Source organism: Littorina saxatilis, linkage group LG3, assembly GCF_037325665.1.
Source record: "Littorina saxatilis isolate snail1 linkage group LG3, US_GU_Lsax_2.0, whole genome shotgun sequence".
In the NCBI taxonomy this organism is placed as follows: Eukaryota; Metazoa; Mollusca; class Gastropoda; order Littorinimorpha; family Littorinidae; genus Littorina; species Littorina saxatilis.
In genome coordinates this window covers 73,097,060-73,120,698 of record NC_090247.1, presented here as the reverse complement: position 1 = coordinate 73,120,698, position 23,639 = coordinate 73,097,060, and the positions used below count along the sequence as shown (strand labels likewise).

The following is a 23,639-nucleotide window of genomic DNA, read 5'->3' as shown; positions in this document are numbered from 1 at the left end:
CATCATAAGCAGTGGAAAAACAGGTCCCTGCCAGACTTGCTTGACATGACCTCATTTACATGATATACACACGTGTGATTTGAACGATTATTATCTCACGGGTGTCTCTCACGTATGTAGGATAAAACACTATTCTACAATGTGGATATTCTGGAAGCTTCAAGATGTTGATTGTTTATCTTTTTGAGGCATGGAAATGATAAGTGTTAATAACTTGTTCATTTCTGCAGTTAATTCAAGTTGATTTGTCATTAACTTGAGAATTGCATAATTGTTGTTGTGTGGAGCAGAAGAAGATTGAAGTATTTGTTTTATGTGGATTGTTGATGGTTGTAAGAAATGGAACATAGGAATTGTATTGAGATAAGAGGAATCACCACGCGAACTGAGATTACTAGTGTGCACAGTTGCTTCACGGGGGATAACCGGTCAAAGGCCGAACAGAAGCCGAATGCCGCTCATGACACGTGTGAAGGAAAGTTTTGTCTGTTTTCTAGGTATTGTTTGATTTATGTCGGGATTTAAGGTAAGCTGATTCAGCGATGACTAAATTTGTTTCTCGATGCATAAAAAGTCAGGGAGCGATTGATATTTGCCCGTAAATAACCTATAAAGCTGAAAATGTCCGCGATCGAGCACCGGAAATGGCTGTTCGATGGGTTTTGCAAGTAGAAATGTGCTTTATTTCACCAAATCAGCTCGTATTTGGTATGGGTACGGGATTCTAGAGGACGAAGGAGTCATAAGAGGTGCAAAGAAGTGCTATTTGGTTCCTCTTTCCTGTCATGCTCTCTTTTTCTTCATGAATTCTTTTCTTTTTTCTGCCTTCTTGCTCATTCACCTGTATTTTTTCCAAAAATCTCTTCTCTTGCCGCTTGTCTCGCGATTCATGTATAGTTTAATCTGTTAGTGTTCTGATGTAAGTCCAGCAGTAGATAGGTTAAGCCTATTTTAACATACTGGAAACTGGTAATCTTCCAGTAGGTATTAATTTAGTTTTACTAAAGCCTGCTGGGACACAAGTAATGGGTTAGTGCATTTGTAAACAGGAATCGCTTGACAAGTGGCCCCCTTCATCCCCCCCTTCCTCGTCCTGATATGGCTCTGCGTAGTCGGCTGGACGTTAAGCAACAAATAAACAAACAAATAGTCTGTCCGGCCGGCCGTCCGTAGACACCACCTTAACGTTGGACTTTTCTCGGAAACTATCAAAGCGATCGGGCTCATATTTTGTTTAGTCGTGACCTCCAATGACCTCTACACTTTAACGATGGTTTTGTTGACCTTTGACCTTTTTCAAGGTCACAGGTCAGCGTCAAAGGAAAAATTAGACATTTTATATCTTTGACAAAGTTCATCGGATGTGATTGAAACTTTGTAGGATTATTCTTTACATCAAAGTATTTACATCTGTAGCCTTTTACGAACGTTATCAGAAAAACAAGGGAGATAACTAGCCTTTTCTGTTCGGCAACACACAACTTAACGTTGGGCTTTTCTCGGAAACTATAAAAGTGACCGGGCTCAAATTTTATGTGAACGTGACTCATTGTGTTGTGAATAGCAATTTCTTCCTGTCCATCTGATGCCTCATATAATATTCAGAACTGCGAAAGTGACTCGATCGAGCGTTTGCTCTTCTTGTTAATTAAAACAATCACGAGAACTCTCTCGCTTAGCCTAATGGCTGTTCGATGGGTTTCGCAAGTAGAAATGTGCTTTATTTCACCAAATCAGCTCCTATTTGACATCGGTTTGGTATATATATACAGGGCCGGACCCAGGGGGGGTTCCAGGGGTTCCGGAACCCCACCCCTGGAAAAAGCATGTACCTTGCTTTGAGTGTTTAGTTTTTTTTACTAGTTTTAGCACCAAAACAATGCTGCTCTTAACCCTCAAAACAAGGCCCAGAATGCACCAGATTGCACAGATTTTAACCGTTTTTCAAAACATTTCCGGGGGAGCATGCCCCCGGACCCCCCTAGTTCGCGCGCCTGCAAAGCAGGCGCGCGCTTGTGGCTTCGCCACTTCGCTGATTTGCCCCCCAACAAAAGGAGGAACCCCCCCCCTTACTATTTATTTTATTTACGAGGATTTATATCGCGCACGTATCTCACCACACAAGGCGACTCAAGGCGCATGTTACCTATTAATGCTGTGTGAGATGGAATTTTTGTTTGTTTGCTTAACGCCCAGCCGACCACGAAGGGCCATATCAGGGCGGTGCTGCTTTGACATATAACGTGCGCCACACACAAGACAGAAGTCGCAGCACAGGCTTCATGTCTCACCCAGTCACATTATTCTGACACCGGACCAACCAGTCCTAGCACTAACCCCATAATGCCACACGCCAGGCGGAGCAGCCACTAGATTGCCAATTTTAAAGTCTTTGGTATGACCCGGCCGGGGGTTCGAAACCACGACCTCCCGATCACGGGGCGAACGCCTTACCACTAGGCCAACCGTGCCGGTAATGCCGAGTTAGAAAGTTGTTTCTAACCATTAAAATAAACAGTGTCCCTGTGAATATAATTTTTTTATACAGCAGTGACAGGTTTGTTTCCTTTTTCAGTTCATATAGTAACTTCCATGCTTAAAACTATACTGTTCAAAAAAAGAAACGCATAGTTGCTACTTGCCAAATGTGTTTTATTTTTCGAAAAAATTAACAGAAAATCCAATATTTAGATTATTTGTTTAAAATTTGGTATGGACACAGTTGAATGCACACACAGTTCATTTGCATCTTCAAATCAATCAGTCAATCAATACGATTGGGTGCCGAGGCTGTCAAGTCAGTAGGGGGTGTGACTGCCTTGAGCAGCAACAACTGCCCGGCACCTTCTGGGCATGGACTGGATCAGATGCCGGATATCTTGCTGTGGGATGGTGTCCCACTCCTCCTGAAGTGCCTGCAATAGATCGCGGTGATTTGCCGGCGCTTCTTCTCGCCTGCGCACACGTCTGTCCAATTCATCCCAGAGGTGTTCTATTGGGTTCATGTCTGGCGACATGGATGGCCAGGGAAGCACCTGGACATGGTGGTCGGTGAGGAACTGGGTGGTGAGTCGTGCTGTGTGCGGGCAAGCGTTGTCCTGATGGAATATGGCATCCTGGTCAGCCAGAAGAGAAAGGGCGTGTGGGCGCAGCATTTCCTCCACGTATCACTTGGCAGTTATGCACCCTTGGACGTGCACCAGGGTGCTCCTTCCAGCGGTATTGATCGCCCCCCACACCATGACGCCTCCACCACCATGAACGGGTGCCTCATCCACACAGTTGGGCGCGTAACGTTCGTTTACTCTCCGGTAGACCCTCCTCCGACCATCATGTCGCTGGAGCAGGAAGTAGGACTCGTCGCTGAACCACACGTGTCTCCAGTGATTCCGGACGGTCCAGCGAAGGTGCTGGTTGCCCCACTGCACTCGGTTCTGGCGATGGCGGCGGGTGAGGACAGCTCCTCTGTGAGGTCTGCGAGCTCTCAAACCAGCTTCATGCAGGCGGTTCCGCACGGTCTGGTCCGATAATCGGTGTGGCCCGGGGAGAGCCTACACAGAAGATGAGGCCGACAGGAAACGATTCCGGAGGTGGCGGAGCCGTATGAAGCGGTCGTGAGCAGCAGTTGTCGCCCTTGGTCTTCCCGCTCGTGGCAAGTCAGCAACGGAGCCAGTGGCTTGAAACCTGACCCACAGTCTACTGATGGTGCTCTGGGACACGTGGAAGTGCCTGGCGATTGCACTTTGACTTTGGCCAGCTTGTAAACGACCCAATGCAATTTGGCGGTCTTCTCTGCTCAATCGGGCCATCTTTCGTCGCTGAATTGTCGTCTGATTTCTTTGTGGCGAACAATCCGCTTTTATGGGTTTTGGAAGACATGGTGAGAGCTCAATATTCCCCGAGTTTCACGATATTACACTGAAGCATGACGAGTGGTCATGCCAAATGAGCAATTTTGACATTGTAGCCACTGATAACGCATGCGTCACGTGCAGAGCTCACTTGTGGCAATGGACGAAAGGTCGACGACCAGATAAACATTTTCTGCAGTTTGGTGGATATCCTTGTTGCCATATAACTAAATTAACCAAATATTACAAGCTATGCGTTTCTTTTTTTGAACAGTATATTTACAATCATGAGTTCACATGGTGACTTCCATGCTTAAAACTATTTACAATGAGGTCTATCACTGGAAACAGAAGGTTCTAAAGCGTCATCACTTTCACATTTTGTAGTTCGTGACGTTGTAAGGACCATGCTTTCCCGCGTGACTAATATCGACACTGAAGATGAAAATGTCCGCCTTTTGTTCCGAACAATAGCCCAGAGAATGGTTACCGAAGCAGGAGAACTCGTCAAAATACGTGCGTGTTTTGAACTTGCCAGGAGCAATCAGCCAATTGGTCATCTTTCTGATGGTACAATCAATTCCCTAACCCACTGGGGTATGCATGTTCTGAAACTTGAGACTAAGCATGGCAGCAAGTCCCTGACCCTGACAGTGTTATTTGGTTGGTTGGTTGGTTATTATCGTTTAATGTCTCTTCAGCATGTTAACGCTATTCGAGACCGATGCAAGTTTGTTTCCTTTTTCAGTTCACATGGTAACTTCCATGCTTAAAACTATTTACAACCAGGTCTATCACCTTTTGTACTTCAAATCTTGTTAAAAACCTTGATCTCCGTTAAAAACTTTAAAATCTTGTCAGTCAGCTCAGGAAAAGCCTCTGACTGTGTTGAGCAGCTGAAAACCCAGATCGATGATCTAAAGAGGCTGTCAGACGACCATGTCTTGGATGCAGTTGACGATGCCTTCAATATTTCCAGGATCTCGACCAGGATCTCGACCAGAATGTCTGATCGCGCTGCAAACGAAATGTGGCCACAAAGTTGCTGATAGAGGAAAAACGTCGACACTGTCAGCAAACACCTGAGTGGGAGGAACTGAGTGACGGAGAAAAACAAGAGCGAGGAGAAATATTGGAGTTTACTCGTGCTTGGCATAAGGCAAACAATATGGCCTTAGCAATGACTGCATAAGGCAAACAATATGGCCTTAGCAATGACTGCATAAGGCAAACAATATGGCCTTAGCAATGACTGCATAAGGAAAACAATATGGCCTTAGCAATGACTGCATAAGGCAAACAATATGGCCTTAGCAATGACTGCATAAGGCAAACAATATGGCCTTAGCAATGACTGCAGCAGCATCATCATTGCTGATCGGAAAACTGAATAGAAGGATGAGTGGTGCAAAGAAACTGGTGTACGAGGTTAACAAACTGATTTGTGAAAAAGCACGATTGGTAGGTTGGTTGTTATTGTGTATCTTTTTTTGTTTGTTTGTTTGTTTGCTTAACGCCCAGCCGACCACGAAGGGCCATATCAGGGCGGTGCTGCTTTGACATATAACGTGCGCCACACACAAGACAGAAGTCGCAGCACAGGCTTCATGTCTCACCCAGTCACATTATTCTGACACCGGACCAACCAGTCCTAGCACTAACCCCATAATACCAGACGCCAGGCGGAGCAGCCACTAGATTGCCAATTTTAAAGTCTTAGGTATGACCCGGCCGGGGTTCGAACCCACGACCTCCCGATCACGGGGCGGACGCCTTACCACTAGGCCAACCGTGCCGGTTTATTGTGTATCGTCTCTTCAGCATTTTAATGCTATTCGAGACCTATGCAATTTTGTTTGCTTTTTCAGTTCACATGGTAACTTCCATACTTGACTGCCTTATGACGGGTATACCCGTCATGTGCCAGTGCAGCAGCAGTGCCTACGTGACGGGTACACCCGTCAGCTTAGTTCAGGAATTTTCCAGAAATGCTACGTCACTGCTGACACACAAATACCAGCCAATGGCTTGGTAGGATACCTCATTCTCATGAATAAACATAAATGGTGACGCAGTTTTGCGTCTGAAGGCTATTTTCTATGAAAGGCCAAATGGGCCCAAACGGAGCGCTCAGTTAAGGAGAGCGAAATAAGTGAGCGCGCCTATAATGCGCGCTCAAGTTAACGATTCATTGGCTGGTAAAAATAGTTAGCCAATCAAATCACATTTCATAAGATTCGCGCTCCAAAAAGGAGGGCGCAGTTATTTGGCGAGCTAAAGATTCGCGCTCCTTTTCAGAGCGCGCATTTATTGAGGGCGCAGCAGTATCGTTATGGGGCAAATGGGCCCAAACGGAGCGCTCAGTTAAGGAGGGCGAAATAAGTGAGCGCGCCTAAAAAGAGCGCTCCAGTTAAGGATTGATTGGCTGGTAAAAATAGTTAGCCAATCAAATCACATTTCTTAAGATTCGCGCTCCAAAAAGGAGGGCGCAGTTTATTGGCGAGCTAAAGATTCGCGCTCCGAAAAGGAGCGCGCATTTATTGAGGGCGCCGCTTATCGTTATGGGGCAAATGGGCCCAAACGGAGCGCTCAGTTAAGGAGGGCGAAATAAGTGAGCGCGCCTAACAAGAGCGCTCAAGTTAAGGATTGATTGGCTGGTAAAAATAGTTAGCCAATCAAATCACATTTCTTAAGATTCGCGCTCCAAAAAGGAGGGCGCAGTTTATTGGCGAGCTAAAGAGGGTTATTGAGGGCGCCGCTTATCGTTATGGGGCAAATGGGCCCAAACGGAGCGCTCAGTTAAGGAGGGCGAAATAAGTGAGCGCGCCTAAAAAGAGCGCTCAAGTTAAGGATTGATTGGCTGGTAAAAATAGTTAGCCAATCAAATCACATTTCTTAAGATTCGCGCTCCAAAAAGGAGGGCGCGTAAGATAAGAATTCCGCCCTCCTATTTTACTCGCGCGTTGTCCAAAAACTTGGAATGGAAAAATTGTCGGAACGAAACCAGTCATTGCTTTCCAAAATGGCGTCGCGCCAAGAAGTGGCGTTCTTGCGTGAGTACAAAGCAAAAATAACGCATCGTGCCAATTTGCTGATGTCTGGAAGTGCGTCACAGCAAGTGGTTGCAAGGTAAGTTTTGATATGAGATAACCTGATATCTGATAGGTATGTTATCGCAACACTGAAGTAGGCTTGTGTTGATCATTGATCCGCTGTTCGTCAATACCGCCCCGAGGACACAGGGAGAAGGTAATGCAGACACAGCCAAGCGTTCATCTTCATCTTCATTCTACAAAAGAATGCATACAAGTACTACCCTGAGAGGGCACCAGGAGAAACAAATACAGGCCCAGCCCAGTTGTGACATCTACAAACAATCATTCTTCCCCGACACCATCCGCCTCTGGAACTCGCTGCTCACAGAGGCTGTCAATGCCCCATCCATTCAGTCCCGCCTTCAGGGCTTCCCTGAGCGGATGGATTCCACATTTAAATATTTTTTTTCTTCTCTGCAATGGCCTATAATTATCAGGAATACAAATGCGAAGCCGACTGGACGAAAAACAACGAAAAATGCGTCATAATGAATGATGATGTCGACTTGGATTATAGATTATTTAGAAGAAGAAAAAACCCATAATATATTTCGCTCTTCTTTTTCTTTCGATGTGGTGAAGAATAAGTTTTCTCTCTCCCTCTGCTTGTGTGTGTGTGTGTGTGTGTGTGTGTGTGTGTGTCTTCTTCTTGGTCCTGTGGTAACCGCGACTTCGCCAGCATAACACAGACATGTGCATAAAGAGTCCCCCAATGTGGAGTTAATTCCTCGGTTATCTTAAACATTTTTTAAAGCTAGTGGGTATTTACAGGTTAAACACATGGGCGTTGGGGGCCTACGCTATTGGGGGAAGGGGGAACCCATCCCCTCAAAGAAGTCTTGAAGGAGTGGACTGATGGGACAGAGACAGCATCTTGAGGCAAGGGAGTTCCGGGTGCGGACGGCGTCAGGAAAGGAAAACTTGAACTCGTCGCAAGACGGTTGAGCTTGGATTCTTTTTTGGGGGGGGGTATAACTATGACTTATTTAATGATGTATTCTGATTTCTTCCTGTCTAATACTTATTTATGATTATTCATTGTAGGTTGACATCATTGACCAAACAGTTGGAGGATGCAGCGACTGGTGCAGTCGTTGCTACCCATGTTTCTGACAGACTCCAGGAGTTAACAGCCGAACTCCTATTGAAGGCAAAAGCTAATTTCGCCCAGAACGTTGGTATGTAATGATATAATTATGTAAAATGCATTTAATATTAAAGGGGCATATGCAGTGCTACATAGCTGTTGCTGGGGAAAAAATTAATTAAGGTACCACTACCCACGGAAAACCTAAAATCACACCTTTTGACATTATTTGATATCTATTATTACTGCTGTTCAAGGTACTGAGGGATTTAGACCACGAAGAAATGCAGCCGGCTTCCAAATCACCCAAGAACATATTACAACTTTGCAGAGACTGAATTTCAGCGTGAAGGAAATGGCTCTTTCCATTGGTGTGTCAGAAAAAAGCATTAACTCTCTTCATGCCACTGGCGGTAGCGTCCGCCAGCCTTTGTGTCTATACCACTGCACCACCGTCGGTAGCTACCGCCGAGAAAAATGTATGTCGTAAACTGTCGTAAACTGGCTCATTTGCATACTGACCTCTAGTACAACGCATGCGTACTGAATAAGAACGTTTTAACTTCCGCCATCTTCCTTCAAATTGCGGGAGCGTGCTTGTTTTCGATGTGAAAACTACAAAAGAAGATTCGTTTGTGGCGATTTGTGGTGTAGAGACGTAATGGGCGCTTTTTGGGCAGAGTTGTTAGGCAATAATGACAGCGACGACGATGCTTTTGAAGGATTTTCTTTGGAAGAGGTCGCCGAATCGATGAGGAAAGTGCACATGCGATCCGAGTGTTGCAAGCACCAGAGCCAGAGTCTGATTCCGATGAAAAAGACGACGAAGTGATCGGAGATTCGAAAATCAGTGCTTACGATTGTGACAGGTTACGAGTTCTGTGAGTTTCAACCTTTTTATTTTCGCTGTGTGACCGTGTCGTCTTCTGCTACCCAAGTTTGAGCATCAATGTCTTGTACATTCATTTTGTCATTCTCACAAAAAATTTCAGGGCAATGCAATGAAAACTTTTTTTTTAATGATTTTTTTTAATTCGGTAGGTGGTTAAATTACCAATTTCCCCCAAAATGCTTGGTTTACAGGTATAGGAAGAGTGTAAAATTACATGGCGTGAGAAGAGTTAAGCGTCGACTGAGGTATGTTTCTGGACAGTGTCCTTTGATAGGTCTAATGAAACTTTACATAGGTGTAAAGAAACTTTAAATGCCCACGTTCACAGGATCCACAATATGATGCATGGATATATACTGCCTAACGTCCCTGACCCGAAGACATTAGGGACAGCCATCTACTATAGTCCAATGGGACGTCTCAATGACTGTTCCACGGTTGTCCTATGCCATGTCTCATAGCTCGACACGATCCACATTGAGTTAATGCACTGTGTGACGTTAAATCGTTAGCCGAAAGGTGAATTCTTGGTGTAGAAACTGACGCCTATTTGACGCCCCGAAGTTCCCCAGAGCTATTCCCCAGAGTCATTGAAATAACCTTGATGTGTAGTGCAGAATAAAGAAGATGAAACACGACTATGGCTTCATAGTCTTGGCCACTTATAATCATTTGTTACGTTCGCTCGCAACATTGTCACAAGTGACGAAGAAAGCTTTCTTTATTTGGTGTTTAACGTCGTTTTCAACCACGAAGGTTATATCGCGACGAGGGAAAGGGGGGAGATGGGATAGGGGAAAGGGGGGAGATGGGATAGAGCCACTTGTTAAGGGGAGACCCCACACAAGGCAATGTTCAAAAATCACAAAACTATGTGTTTTGGGTTTTTAGCTTTTTTGGGCTGATAAACATGTTAACTTTCATTTTTTTGTCTTTTCAAGTGTAAAATGTTATCAGAAATATACAAATAAAGAGTTTATTGTAGCCATTAGTTGATGTGTTGGCCTTTGTTTCAAGTGAAGAAGTTGATTAGAGCTCATTTTCCAACGAAAGTTGTGGCCACAAATATCGTCTGCTTCATCAAAAGTGACCTACCAAAATGTTCTGTGAAATTCCGGCTTTTAGATAAGGTCAAGGACGAATGGAATAGTTCTATCACGGAAACACACGAGCCCGAACAAACCGGCGACGATTGAGCTTCGTAACATGCCGAGTAAGCTCCGAGAGGTGCCGATTGTTATCGTTTCTAGGTCACATCGTTCCGATTGGTCAGTTTTTATAACTGTATCCACTGCGCATGCGCATATGCAAATTTCTCAGTCCTCGGGGATTTCCGTCAATGCCGAGTGTTCACGAAGATACTACTTCCTGTGAATTCTGTTGTAAATAACTTCGAAGCGAATCTTGTCAATTGTAGCACACATTTTCTTGTTTGAACCGTGATAATGGCAAGAAAAAAGAGGGCGACGAAGTCAACAGTGAAACACGGTGCGTGTTCAAAGAGCAAAGTGTCTCACATAGAGAAAATGCGTCTTGCTAAAAAAGCGCTTGTTGAAAAACCAGAGATCGGCGAATCGTGTGAAGCCGAAATGGAGCACGTGTACGAAGGGGTGGAACACGATTTACATGCTGAGGTAGAGGAAATAATCGCCCAACCTGCGTCAGCATCAGCGAGTAAATTGAATTGCTACCGGCAGAGTTTCCCAGTCGTGGATGAAGAGGATCAATTGGTGTTTAGGCATCGCAACTGGTGTCTGATGGAAATCGGACAACTAAATCAGCTGTTGTCAGACCTGAAATGTCCGACTTGTGATGCGTCTGTGGAGGTGACACTCGGCGAAAAAAGTGGCCTTTCACGAAAAATGAAACTGCGGTGTACGACGGATGGTTGCAACTACTCTGCAGAGAACCACACTTCGCCGAGACTTTACAACGGCACCAGGGTTTGCCAGGCATTTGATGTCAACCATCGATCTGTACTCTACAGTGTTCAGACTGGCGGCGGCTTTGCTGCTTTGGACACATTTTGTGCAATATTCGGGATGCCAAACATGTTTGAAAACGCGTACCAACGCCTGCACAAAACAGTCTGCACAGCATCAGTGCAGACTTGTGAGCTCACGTTAGCAAACTGCAGGTCTATTGTCCGGGATAACAACCAGGAAATGAATCCCGGTTACGTCCACGACGAAAATACTCCAGAGCCAGAAGACTGTTGGGACATTGATGATGGTGTCCCATGGGCTGATGTGGCTTTTGATGGCACATGGCAAAGAAGGGGCTATGTGTCCCACTACGGTGTAGGCCTGGTCGTCGAGATGCTGACAGGATATGTGCTTGACTTCCATGTGATGAGCACATATTGCCTCGCATGCAAAATAAAAGAAAAGGAGGGGCTGCCACAAGATGAGTGGGATGCATGGATGGAGGGCCACAGAAAGAATTGTCAGCAAAACCACCACGCCTCTGCCAAAGCAATGGAGAGGGATGCGGCTTTGAAGCTGTGGACTGAGTCCGTGGAGCGAACCGGTCTGCGTTACAGGTAGGTGTTTTTTCACTTGAATGTCAAATGTATCGTTGCTTGATTAGGATGTCTCTTTGTTGTGTGTGTGTGTGTGTGTGTAAACTTCTTTAGAAGATCAATAATATAACTGGATATTTGTTAGCCCTGAGATTACTCCTGTTGGTTAGCTGTGCTGTAAAAAAAAAACACCATTGTGTGTCATTCTGCATTGTATTGAAACATTGTTTGTATTCCATGCATTTTGCTTACGTTTATGGTTCAACAATATTTTTTCATATATATACATTGTTTCAGGACTATGCTGTCTGATGGTGATTCGACCGCATTCCGGGCTGTCGAGGAATCTGCACCATATGGGGAGCGACGCAAGGTCACCAAGCTGGAGTGTGTGAACCACGTCCACAAACGGATGGGAACCACCCTGAGGAAACAAGCACAGGAGAACAGACTGGGTGGGAGAGGACAGGGTCGTCTCACTGCAGAAAAGTGTCGCCGGCTCCAGGACTACTACCGCGGTGCCATCTTGTCAAACGTTGACAAAACAGAGGACAACATGCGGAACGCCATCTGGGGAACCTGGTTCCACTGCACCTCTACCGATGAGGCGCCTCGCCACAACAGATGCCCAGCAGGTCATGGTGCTTTTACCAGAGGGCGTTGGCCTCGGGTGAGCAGCCAGGGCCTCATGCGAACAACATGAGGACAGTACTGTCTTTGGAGGTGGCCCGACAACTTGTTCCCCTGTACCGACGCATGTCTAGCAGTCAGTTGCTACAGCGAGTCATGCATGGGCAGACCCAGAATGCCAACGAGTCCCTCCACTCAGTGTTGTGGTCCATTTTGCCAAAGACGACATTTTTTGGAAAACAGCAGGTTGATGCTGCTGTCGCACTTGCTGTGGGCAAATTCAACCAAGGAAACCACCACCTCACAGAGGTCATGAACATGCTGGCCATAGACGTCAGGGAGCCCACTCTGTCCATTGTGCAGCATCAGGATGATGAAAGAATCAAAAAAGCCAATGCCGCAACACAAGCGACGTTTCTTGCTCGTCGCCGCAGCCAAGGTCTCCATCAGAACGTCGTCCAAGAAAGACTTGAAGCAGCTGAGGGACCAACATATGGACCAGGCATCATGGGAGACCAGTAATTCTGTGCCCTAACTTCAAGGATGGAGATTCCCTTGGGTGTTCTTTTGACCTGTTCTCATTTGGAGATGTTGGAAATTGAGACCGTGTGCGACATATATTATACACATACGTATAATAACATTACACTCATTCACAACATAAATCTTGCTGTAAAACATTAGGGGGTTATTTTCTGTGTGGAGCTTTCTACAGTGCTTGCTGCGACAACACTTTATAAGCTTCAAAAATGTTGATTTGAATACTCAAATTAGATTCAAAAGTTTGACGTCCATTTTCTCAGTTTCATCGTTTTTACCATGGTGCCCGCACTAGTACAATCATATCTCTGACATGCATAGAGATAGAACGATAAATCTTTTTGTGTTTTCAAGGTTACTCAATTATCTACAAGCGTACAGATGGGATTTGTCCTCAAAGGTATAGTTCTTTTATGGTCTGGTTCAGAACATTGTCTACCCCTTGCCTACCCCCCTTGGTCGAACGCCTACTATGTTGAAGTTATTTTTTTTGGAGGGGGGTTAGACTAAAGAAAAACCTTCTTTACGCTTGTAGATCAATGGCAAATGAAACATCAGAAAGCAGTTTTTAGTTGTTTCTGTTGTTATTATGTCCTGGAGTGAATTTCTTTTATTTGTGCATTTTTGTTTGATTTTTCAGCGTTTTCAACCATAAAATCTTTTTTTGACTCCCAACTTAGAAAAAGTAATATTTATTGTTAGATTTTAACCTCTACAAACACAAAAATCAATACCAGATACAAAATAATTGAATATTATTGTCTTGTGTGGGGTCTTCTTGTTCACAAAAGCACTAATCAAAAAATTGCTCCAGTGGCTTGCAACGTAGTACAATAAATGACCTTACTGGGAGAATGCAAGTTTCCAGTACAAAGGACTAAACATTTCTTACATACTGCTTGACTAAAATCTTTACAAACATTGACTATATTCTATACAAGAACCACTTAACAAGGGTTAAAGGAGAAACAGAATCCGTTAGTCGCCTCATACGACATGCGGGGTGCAGAGAAATAAGGATGTGGAAAAGAAGACTTTTGGTAAGTGAAATAAAGGTGATGGATCCAGTCAGGTAGAAATAAGACAACAAGAAAAGAATTGGAAAACTGCAGGGAATAGTAGGGAGAGTTTTCTTGGAAGGAAATATAGGTGAAAGGACTGGTAAGGCAGAAATAAGACTAAAGAAGAGAAGAAACAGAACCGTTAGTCGCCTCTTACAACATGCTGGGTAGCATCGGGTAAATTCTTTCTAGTCCCAACCAATATGGGACTCCCCTTAACCCGCGGGGGGTATCATTCTGTCACTATTGGAACAAAAAGGTAAGTCCACCACAAGTCAGAGGTTTTCAATTGATATTTCGGCAACTAGGCCTTCGTCAGAATACTAACTCGCATCAAATGGACAGCAATATTAACCGTTATGCCCAAACATGAGGGATTAGGTGTAAAGACACGCAAACCAACTTACATTCTGTCACTGTGAGATGCGTTTATGTGAATTTATTAATCGTTTACTTTGACGCAAACAATTTGTGTTGTGACACTTTTTTTTTTTTAAAGTTTTGTGGCAGTCATACGCATTGACATTGTGAAATATCCTAGCGCGATCCCTGTCTATGATCTGTTTAGGAGCTGGAGGTGTAGCCCTATTGGGAACATATTACAACTTCACCAAACATTTGACTGGAGGGTCCCTTTAAAGACCGCTATAATGCATTTTCCCACGGGATGGTTGGTTGGTTGGTTTTTGGGGTTTAATGTCTCTTCAGCAGATGCTAGCTGCTATTCGAGACCGATGCAGTTATTTTCTTTTCCCTTCATATGGCAAGTTCTACGTTTCAGACTATTTACATTCAAATCTATCACTGTAAAAGAAGGTTCTAAAAATTAATAATTTTCACTTCTGGTACTTTAAATCTTGTAAAAAATCTTGATCTCTTTTAAAAAGTTAAAAATCTTGTCCGGGGGAACATCCCGGAATAAAACCTTCAGTGTTTCCGCATTGTAGTGTTTGTCTCGAAATTCTTGAACGTCTACACATTTTGTGAGAACATGTTCTAATGTCCATGGTTCGTCACATCCAAAACAGTATGGTGGATCTTCACCTTTCAGCAGATACGAATGTGTAATGTGACTGTGCCCAATGTGTAAGCGACAGAGAACTGTCTCTTCTTTCCTGTTGAGGCGACATTGGGGTAGGCTGTCCGACAGCTGGGGGACGATCTTATGAAGTTTATTTTCTTCACATTCGTCCCATTCACTCTGCCATAGGTACTTTATGTACATGTTGGTGCGAGTTCTGAAATCTGAATGCTTTGTATGTTTGTCAGTGACGAGTCTTTCTCTGGCTTCTTTAGCAGCTTGATCAGCTGCAGAGTTGCCTCTAATTCCAACATGGGATGGCACCCATGCAAACACAATCCTTTTGCCTTCTTCAATCAGAGATGCATGTAGCTCTTGGATTTCGACCAACAGTGGGTGATCTAGCTGAGTTCTCTTCACGGCGGTAAGAGCCGATAGGGAATCCGACAGAATCAGGAAGTCTTTCTTTTTTGACTGATATACCTGTTTCAGAGCTAGCTGTAAAGCTTTCAACTCTGCAGAAAATACAGAACTGTCATCCGGAAGACGGGCCGAAAAGGCCCTATCGAGTTTAGGACCAGTGACAGAAGCTGATGCCACTTTACTTTCAGCTTTGGACCCATCAGTGTATATTCGTTGATGGGAAGGAAACTCGGTACAGAACTGGCTAAAACACTGTTTAAAAATCAAATCATTTGTCTCTGACTTCTTTAACCTTGTCAGATCGAGTCGAACAACTGGATCTGGCAATGTCCATGGAGGTGTTTCTGTCCATCGATTTTCACTAACATGATCGAGTTTTATCTTTGATTCGGCCAGATGTGACTGAATCCGAGAAGACAGAGGTGCTCGATCATTTGGGTGACTTTCAAAAAATTCAGAGCATTGTGGTTGAAATACGCATTGGTAGGCTGGATTTGTAGGCATAGCTTTCAGTTTCAACACATAATTTAGGGTGAGTTTCAGGCGTCGCAGCCTCAGAGAGGGTTCTTTGGCCTCAAAATATAAGGACTGTACTGGAGACGTCCTGAAAGCTCCCAGACAAAGACGTATACCCTGGTGGTGTATTGTGTCTAATAGCCTTAGGTTGGATTTTGCGGCTCCACCATAGACGACACAACCATAGTCCAACTTGGATCGGATTAAAGCACGGTAAAGTCTGAGTAGGACTGTGCGGTCAGCACCCCAGTCCGTATGAGAAACCACTTTCAATACATCCAGAGCTTTCAGACATGATGTTCTCAGATACTGGATATGTTTAAGGAATGTTAGTCGACGGTCAAAGGTCAGTCCTAGGAATTTAAATTCTTCAACAACCTTGACAGGATTACCATTCAGGACCAGAGAGGGTTCTGGCATGGCTCCCCTTTGTTTGCAAAGATGCATACAGACAGTTTTGCTGGTGGAAAATTTGAAACCGTTCTCTGTTACCCATTTTTGCACCTTGTCGATACATAATTGAAGCTGCCTTTCCACTCTATGTAGGGATTTACCACGCACACAAAGTGCAAAGTCATCAACAAACAAGGATGACTCGGATCCTTTCAGTACTGCCTTTACTATGTTATTGATTTTGATGTTGAACAACATGGGTGATAGAATGCTTCCTTGAGGAACACCCATCTCTTGTTGACAGAACTCTGATAGGTTGGGACCGACCCGTACTGTAAAAAATCGATTACTTAGAAATCCTTCCACAAAAACAGGGAGACGTCCACGAAAACCCATTTCATGCAAATCAGCTAAAATACCGTGTTTCCAGGTCGTGTCGTAAGCCTTCTCGAGATCAAAAAATATAGCTAGTACATGTTCAGATCTCGCAAAGGCCTCTCGAACGAAGGTCTCAAAACGTACCAAATGATCAGTGGTGCTGTGTCCCTTTCGGAAGCCACATTGCACATCACTTAAAAGGTTTTGTTTTTCTAGGTACCACACCATCCTAGCGTTGACCAATCGCTCCATGGTTTTACACAGACAGCTGGTCAAGGCTATCGGACGGTAGTTGCTGGGGTTTGTATGATCTTTACCTGGTTTTTCCCACGGGAAAGGGGATTCATACCTAAGCAGATATATTCCAGTGAAAGCAACCGTTTTGTTTTGTTTTCACAGTTTAACGTGTTATAGAACCGGGATTTGACATAGGACAATTCTTGTTTTCATATGTTCAGCCCATAGAATGTCCAATAAAGGCAATATGCGACCATTGTGCGACCAAATAAGTTGGTCGTCATAAGTAAAGAGATTTTTTTCCCCGTAACTTTGGCTTCCTACAGTTCCGTTCCTATGGGTGTCTTTAAAACTGTGTTCTCATGAAGCCATGGTGGCAAGAAATGACTATGGTCTCCGTTCCGACAATGTTTCCATTGCAAGTTTTTTACCGACTCGCGATCCAAACATGCGGGCACAATAAATGCGCGTGCATCTACAGAAATTGATAACTATTTTTACCAGCCAATGAATCCTTAACTTGAGCGCTCTTTTTAGGCGCGCTCACTTATTTCGCCCTCCTTAACTGAGCGCTCCGTTTGGGCCCATTTGCCCCATAACGATAAGCGGCGCCCTCAATAAATGCGCGCTCCTTTTCGGAGCGCGAATCTTTAGCTCGCCAATAAACTGCGCCCTCCTTTTTGGAGCGCGAATCTTAAGAAATGTGATTTGATTGGCTAACTATTTTTACCAGCCAATCAATCCTTAACTGGAGCGCTCTTTTTAGGCGCGCTCACTTATTTCGCCCTCCTTAACTGAGCGCTCCGTTTGGGCCCATTTGCCCCATAACGATACTGCTGCGCCCTAAATAAATGCGTGCTCCTTTTCGGAGCGCGAATCTTTAGCTCGCCAAATAACTGCGCCCTCCTTTTTGGAGCGCAAATCTTAAGAAATGTGATTTGATTGGCTAACTATTTTTACCAGCCAATGAATCCTTAACTTGAGCGCGCATTTTAGGCGCGCTCACTTATTTCGCCCTCCTTTACTGAGCGCTTCGTTTGGGCCCATTTGGCCTTTCATAATTTTCGGCCTTGGCAGCAGGGAAGGGGAGAGAAGGCTCGACTCGTCAAAATGGCTAACAGTGACAGTCGACCGGGCCGTAGTAGGGAAAAACAAAGCCGGACTGATAGTTAGTTAGTTAGCTGTTGCTTTTCGGGTCCAGCGGACCATAACAGGCCAAATCAGGACCCCACAAGTTAATCATTGCACATTTTTAGATTAAAACACTTCTAATACATAAAATCCGTAACGTCACCCGAAGGCAACAAAAAAGTCAAATCAAAGCCCTATATGTCAAATAAACTAGGTTGTTTTAAAATTCAAATCTTAAAATAAAGACCAGACTCCTTTAAAAACCCAAAAAGAGCTGAAGAGCTGACCTCTGTAAAAATACTTTTCAAGCTCGAGGTGCCAAAATACTTTTCTCGTTGAACATACAGATCAGCACACTCGGTGAGAAAATGACTCACAGTTAGTTAGTTAGCTGTTGCTTTTCGGGTCCAGCGGACCATAATAGGCCAAATCAGGACCCCACAAGTTAATCATTGCACATTTTTAGATTAAAACAGTTCTAATACATAAAATCCGTACCGTCACCCGAAGGCAACAAAAAAGTCAAAGCAAAACCCTATATGTCAAAAAATCTAGGTTGTTTTAAAATTCAAATCTTAAAATAAAGACCAGACTCCTTTAAAAACCCAAAAAGAGCTGAAGAGCTGACCTCTGTAAAAATACTTTTCAAGCTCGAGGTGCCAAAATACTTTTCTATGACTCACAGTAAAACAGCCGGACTGATGCTTTCTTTCTTTCTTTATTTGGTGTTTAACGTCGTTTTCAACCATTCAAGGTTATATCGCGATGGGCGGACTGATGCTACAGGCGCTGCAAACGATTATGGATACAGACAGGGGAAGGGGGAGATCTTCTTTTGGACGATTCGTTGGAAACAGGTAGATGACAGTGATTATGATCCTTTCTTCGAGCAAGCAAAACAGCCACCTGTGTTTGATCCACAGGCACCAGAAGATGCGCCGGACTGATTTTTCAAAAGTTCATATTTGAACATCGTTATAAGCCAAACTAATTATTATTTCCATGTTTAGACACTAAAAACAGATTCTTGGTTCAATTTTCTTTAAAAATAACATAGGTTTTACTTACCTACCTACTGCCAGTTTGGAGCTAGAATTTTTTGTGAATTATTACACCCCGAACTCCAAAATTCCCTGGCAATCAGGAATGCACATAAGTCAGTTTTGATTGGCAGCGAAAGGGTTAAAATTTTTTTAAAAACCGAAAGGAGTACAGTCAAGGACAAGACTTTAAAATGTACTGCCTGGACTTTCTTTCTTTTCTTTTTCTTTATTTGGTGTTTAACGTCGTTTTCAACCATTGAAGGTTATATCGCGACGGCTGCCTGGACTAAGACCCGGAATCCTACAAGAAACGTCGAGCAGAACTCTTAAAGCCAATCATCGGAAATAGGTACATCATCTTCATGATGAATTCAATGCCAACACTGGTCTCGAAAGATTTTGTTTGTTTGTTTGTTTGCTTAACGCCCAGCCGACCACGAAGGGCCATATCAGGGCGGTGCGCCACACACAAGACAGAAGTCGCAGCACAGGCTTCATGTCTCACCCAGTCACATTATTCTGACACCGGACCAACCAGTCCTGGCACTAACCCCATAATGCCAGACGCCAGGCGGAGCAGCCACTAGATTGCCAATTTTAAAGTTTTAGGTATGACCCGGCCGGGGTTCGAACCCACGACCTCCCGATCACGGGGCGGACGCCTTACCACTAGGCCAACCGTGCCGTCTCGAAAGATGCCGTAATGATTTACCTTGACGCACTGAATCACGAACATGAATCACCAGGGTGTCTGGAGCAGTCAGTGCGACAGCGATATCTGGATGAGATTATGCTTGCAGAACTGTGTGCCTTTACCTTAAGGCAACGTATCAAGGTCAATTTTCGACTAAAATCGTTCAAAAGTGTGATTTTGGTTTATTTTGCAATTACCTTCTATAATCATCTATAAACACATCTGTAAAAGCCATTTTGCAAATAAAACTTTTTTTCTTGTCTTATTTCAATGTTTTGTCAGGTGAGTGTGTGAAATTCTGACAATTTTAGCTGGGAAAAATATCAACAAATACGTTGAACTTTGAGGCCGCATATCTCCGCTTGTAGAAGTCCGATCAACAAAATTGAAAGAGCAGACGACGCAGGAAGGAAGCCACTACAACTACCAAGTACAGCCGAAACCCATAATTTCATTGGCCTGAATCATTTTATTTGTAGAAGACACGCGCAGTTTCATTGGCCGACCTTTTGACCCAGTAACAGACACAAAGAGAGGCACTTTCGGTTCTTCAGCCAATCAGCGCACTCCTTTCTTTTTAGCTTCGGGCAGTGTCTTTTACGAGACAACATCCGTTTCGACACTTTCATTGTCCAAATATCGATTGATCATGGGAAAGAGAAAATCACAGAGGTCTGATAGGCCTAAAAGGCGTTCATTTTCTGGGAATGTGTACACAAGAAGGCGTGAACAGGCCACAGAAGGCTCCATCATCGGCGAAGATCGACAACACCAAACACGTGTCGAGCCCAATCCCAAGGCCCAGCCAAAACCCTCTTCGTCAAAAGTGAAACTTGGCCCTCAAATCGACGACAAGGTTGATGAAGAGCAGGATCTGTCTGGATTTCGCTTCGTCGACGTGAAAATATTGACAGACTTTGTGTTGAACCTTCTTTGCCCTGAGTGTAAACGTCCTCTTGGTGAAAATAAACGGCTGTCATTTGTGTCTGAAGAAAAGAGTTCACTGGCATCGAAGTTGACATTTACTTGCCAGTGCCAACACAAGCTTTCTTTTTGGACATCTTCAAAGTGTGGCAGAACATATGAAGTGAATAGACGCTTTCCCCTTGCAATGTTTGCTATCGGAAGGAACTTCACTCAAGGCAAACGTTTCCTTGGCAACATGAATATGCCAACTTCCATGTTCAAGACCAGCTGGGCCTTCCATAAAAAGGCCATACTTCATGCCACTGAGAGAACCGCTGATGAAAGCACACAGAAAGCTGCAGGCAAGTTCTGTTGATGTGTGTATGAATGTGTGTGTGTGTATGAATGTAAGTGTGTGAATGTGTGTGTGTATGAATGTGTGTATGTGTGTATATGATGATGATAATGATTACACACACTCTCTCTCTCTTTCTCTCTCTCTCTCTCTCTCTCTCTCTCTCTCTCTCTCTCTCTCTCTCCCTCTCTCTCTCTCTCTCTCACACACACACACACTCGTGTGCATGTGTGTAAACACACAGTCATATACACAGTCACACACACGCACACACATGTACTCTCTCTGTCCTTGTTGTCATCTTTGCTTTTTTTTTTTCAAGACTAAGATTATCTTTCTCTTGCAGCTGAGCTCAAGGCATCTAAGGGGGAGGAGGTTGCTGTTTCCTGCGATGGAACCTGGCAGAGGAGAGGTTTTCAGTCGAAGAACGGAGTGTTTACTGTCCTCAGTGCAGACAAACAAAATTCTAAGGTCATCGACACTGTTGTGATGTCGAATTATTGTGATGCGTGCGCGAAAAACAAGAAGAAACGGACAGAAGAGGGCTTCAATGAGTGGAAGCTGACACATGCCCCGGCTTGCGACAAGAATCATGTGGGATCAGCAGGCAGCATGGAGCCAGCCGGAGCTCTGACAGCTTTCAAGCGAAGTGAGACGCTACATGAACTGAAGTACGTTTCTTTTTTGGGCGACGGGGACAGCAAGTCTTTCTCATCTGTGAGTAAGGCTGAACCTCCCATTTATGAGAATGTGAAAATTGAGAAACTTGAGTGCTGTGGGCACGTACAAAAAAGAATGGCGAGACAGTTGACCAACAAGGTTGCAGCACTGAAGAAAGAGACCTTCCGACAAAACGGGAAAACTGTGACTGGGATAGGGGGGAAGGGACGCCTGACAAAACAAGGGATTTTGAACATTCAAGGGCATTATGGGGCTGCCATAAGGAACAATGTAGGGGATGTGGGGGCCATGCAGAGGGACGTCCGGACAATATTGGAGCACAGGTTGGTTGGTTGGTTGGTTTTTGGGGTTTAATGTCTCTTCAGCAGATGCTAGCTGCTATTCGAGACCGATGCAGTTATTTTCTTTTCCCTTCATATGGCAAGTTCTACGTTTCAGACTATTTACATTCAAATCTATCACTGTAAAAGAAGGTTCTAAAAATTAATCATTTTCACTTCTGGTACTTTAAATCTTGTAAAAAATCTTGATCTCTTTTAAAAAGTTAAAAATCTTGTCCGGGGGAACATCCCGGAATAAAACCTTCAGTGTTTCCGCATTGTAGTGTTTGTCTCGAAATTCTTGAACGTCTACACATTTTGTGAGAACATGTTCTAATGTCCATTGTTCGTCACATCCAAAACAGTATGGTGGATCTTCACCTTTCAGCAGATACGAATGTGTAATGTGACTGTGCCCAATGTGTAAGCGACAGAGAACTGTCTCTTCTTTCCTGTTGAGGCGACATTGGGGTAGGCTGTCCGACAGCTGGGGGACGATCTTATGAAGTTTATTTTCTTCACATTCGTCCCATTCACTCTGCCATAGGTACTTTATGTACATGTTGGTGCGAGTTCTGAAATCTGAATGCTTTGTGTGTTTGTCAGTGATGAGTCTTTCTCTGGCTTCTTTAGCAGCTTGATCAGCTGCAGAGTTGCCTCTAATTCCAACATGGGATGGCACCCATGCAAACACAATCCTTTTGCCTTCTTCAATCAGAGATGCATGTAGCTCTTGGATTTCGACCAACAGTGGGTGATCTAGCTGAGTTCTCTTCACGGCGGTAAGAGCCGATAGGGAATCCGACAGAATCAGGAAGTCTTTCTTTTTTGACTGATATACCTGTTTCAGAGCTAGCTGTAAAGCTTTCAACTCTGCAGAAAATACAGAACTGTCATCCGGAAGACGGGCCGAAAAGGCCCTATCGAGTTTAGGGCCAGTGACAGAAGCTGATGCCACTTTACTTTCAGCTTTGGACCCATCAGTGTATATTCGTTGATGGGAAGGAAACTCGGTACAGAACTGGCTAAAACACTGTTTAAAAATCAAATCATTTGTCTCTGACTTCTTTAACCTTGTCAGATCGAGTCGAACAACTGGATCTGGCAATGTCCATGGAGGTGTTTCTGTCCATCGATTTTCACTAACATGATCGAGTTTTATCTTTGATTCGGCCAGATGTGACTGAATCCGAGAAGACAGAGGTGCTCGATCATTTGGGTGACTTTCAAAAAATTCAGAGCATTGTGGTTGAAATACGCATTGGTAGGCTGGATTTGTAGGCATAGCTTTCAGTTTCAACACATAATTTAGGGTGAGTTTCAGGCGTCGCAGCCTCAGAGAGGGTTCTTTGGCCTCAAAATATAAGGACTGTACTGGAGACGTCCTGAAAGCTCCCAGACAAAGACGTATACCCTGGTGGTGTATTGGAGCACAGGAACAAAGTACACGTCAACTGTGGTTTGTGGTGTCCGTCAAAGAAGAATCCCCCTGGAGACCCTAACATAAATGCTCTGCCACCATATGTCTGTGAAGCCATCACACCAGTTTTTGAGACACTGTCTTCTGACACTCTGCTTTCTAAGTGTGCTCATGGGGGAACCCAAAATACGAATGAAAGCTTCCATAACATGATATGGGAACGCTGCCCGAAAACAGGTTTTGTCGGTCGTCCTCGTCTCACATTGGCTGTGTCTGATGCAACAATTGCATATAATGATGGAGAGATGGGCCGCTTGAGCATTTTCACCAAGTTGGGGATGCCACAAGGATACCACACAACCAAGTGTTTCAGTGAGCTGGATAGAGCGAGGATCAAGGCAGCTGGAGCTAGACTTCAACCAGGAGAGCGTCGAGCCCGAAGAA

At 44.2% G+C, this 23,639-nt stretch overlaps 1 long non-coding RNA gene across 1 annotated transcript in view; it reads left to right on the top strand.

Moving 5' to 3' along the window:
* The first annotated feature begins 769 nt into the window (after positions 1-769).
* The window catches only part of LOC138963223 (uncharacterized), a 174,464-nt gene continuing 151,594 nt past the window's right edge, over positions 770-23,639 (top strand). The window contains exon 1 of the long non-coding RNA XR_011454753.1: positions 770-1,149. This is a non-coding gene — a long non-coding RNA (uncharacterized lncRNA). The remainder of the gene's footprint in view (positions 1,150-23,639) is intronic.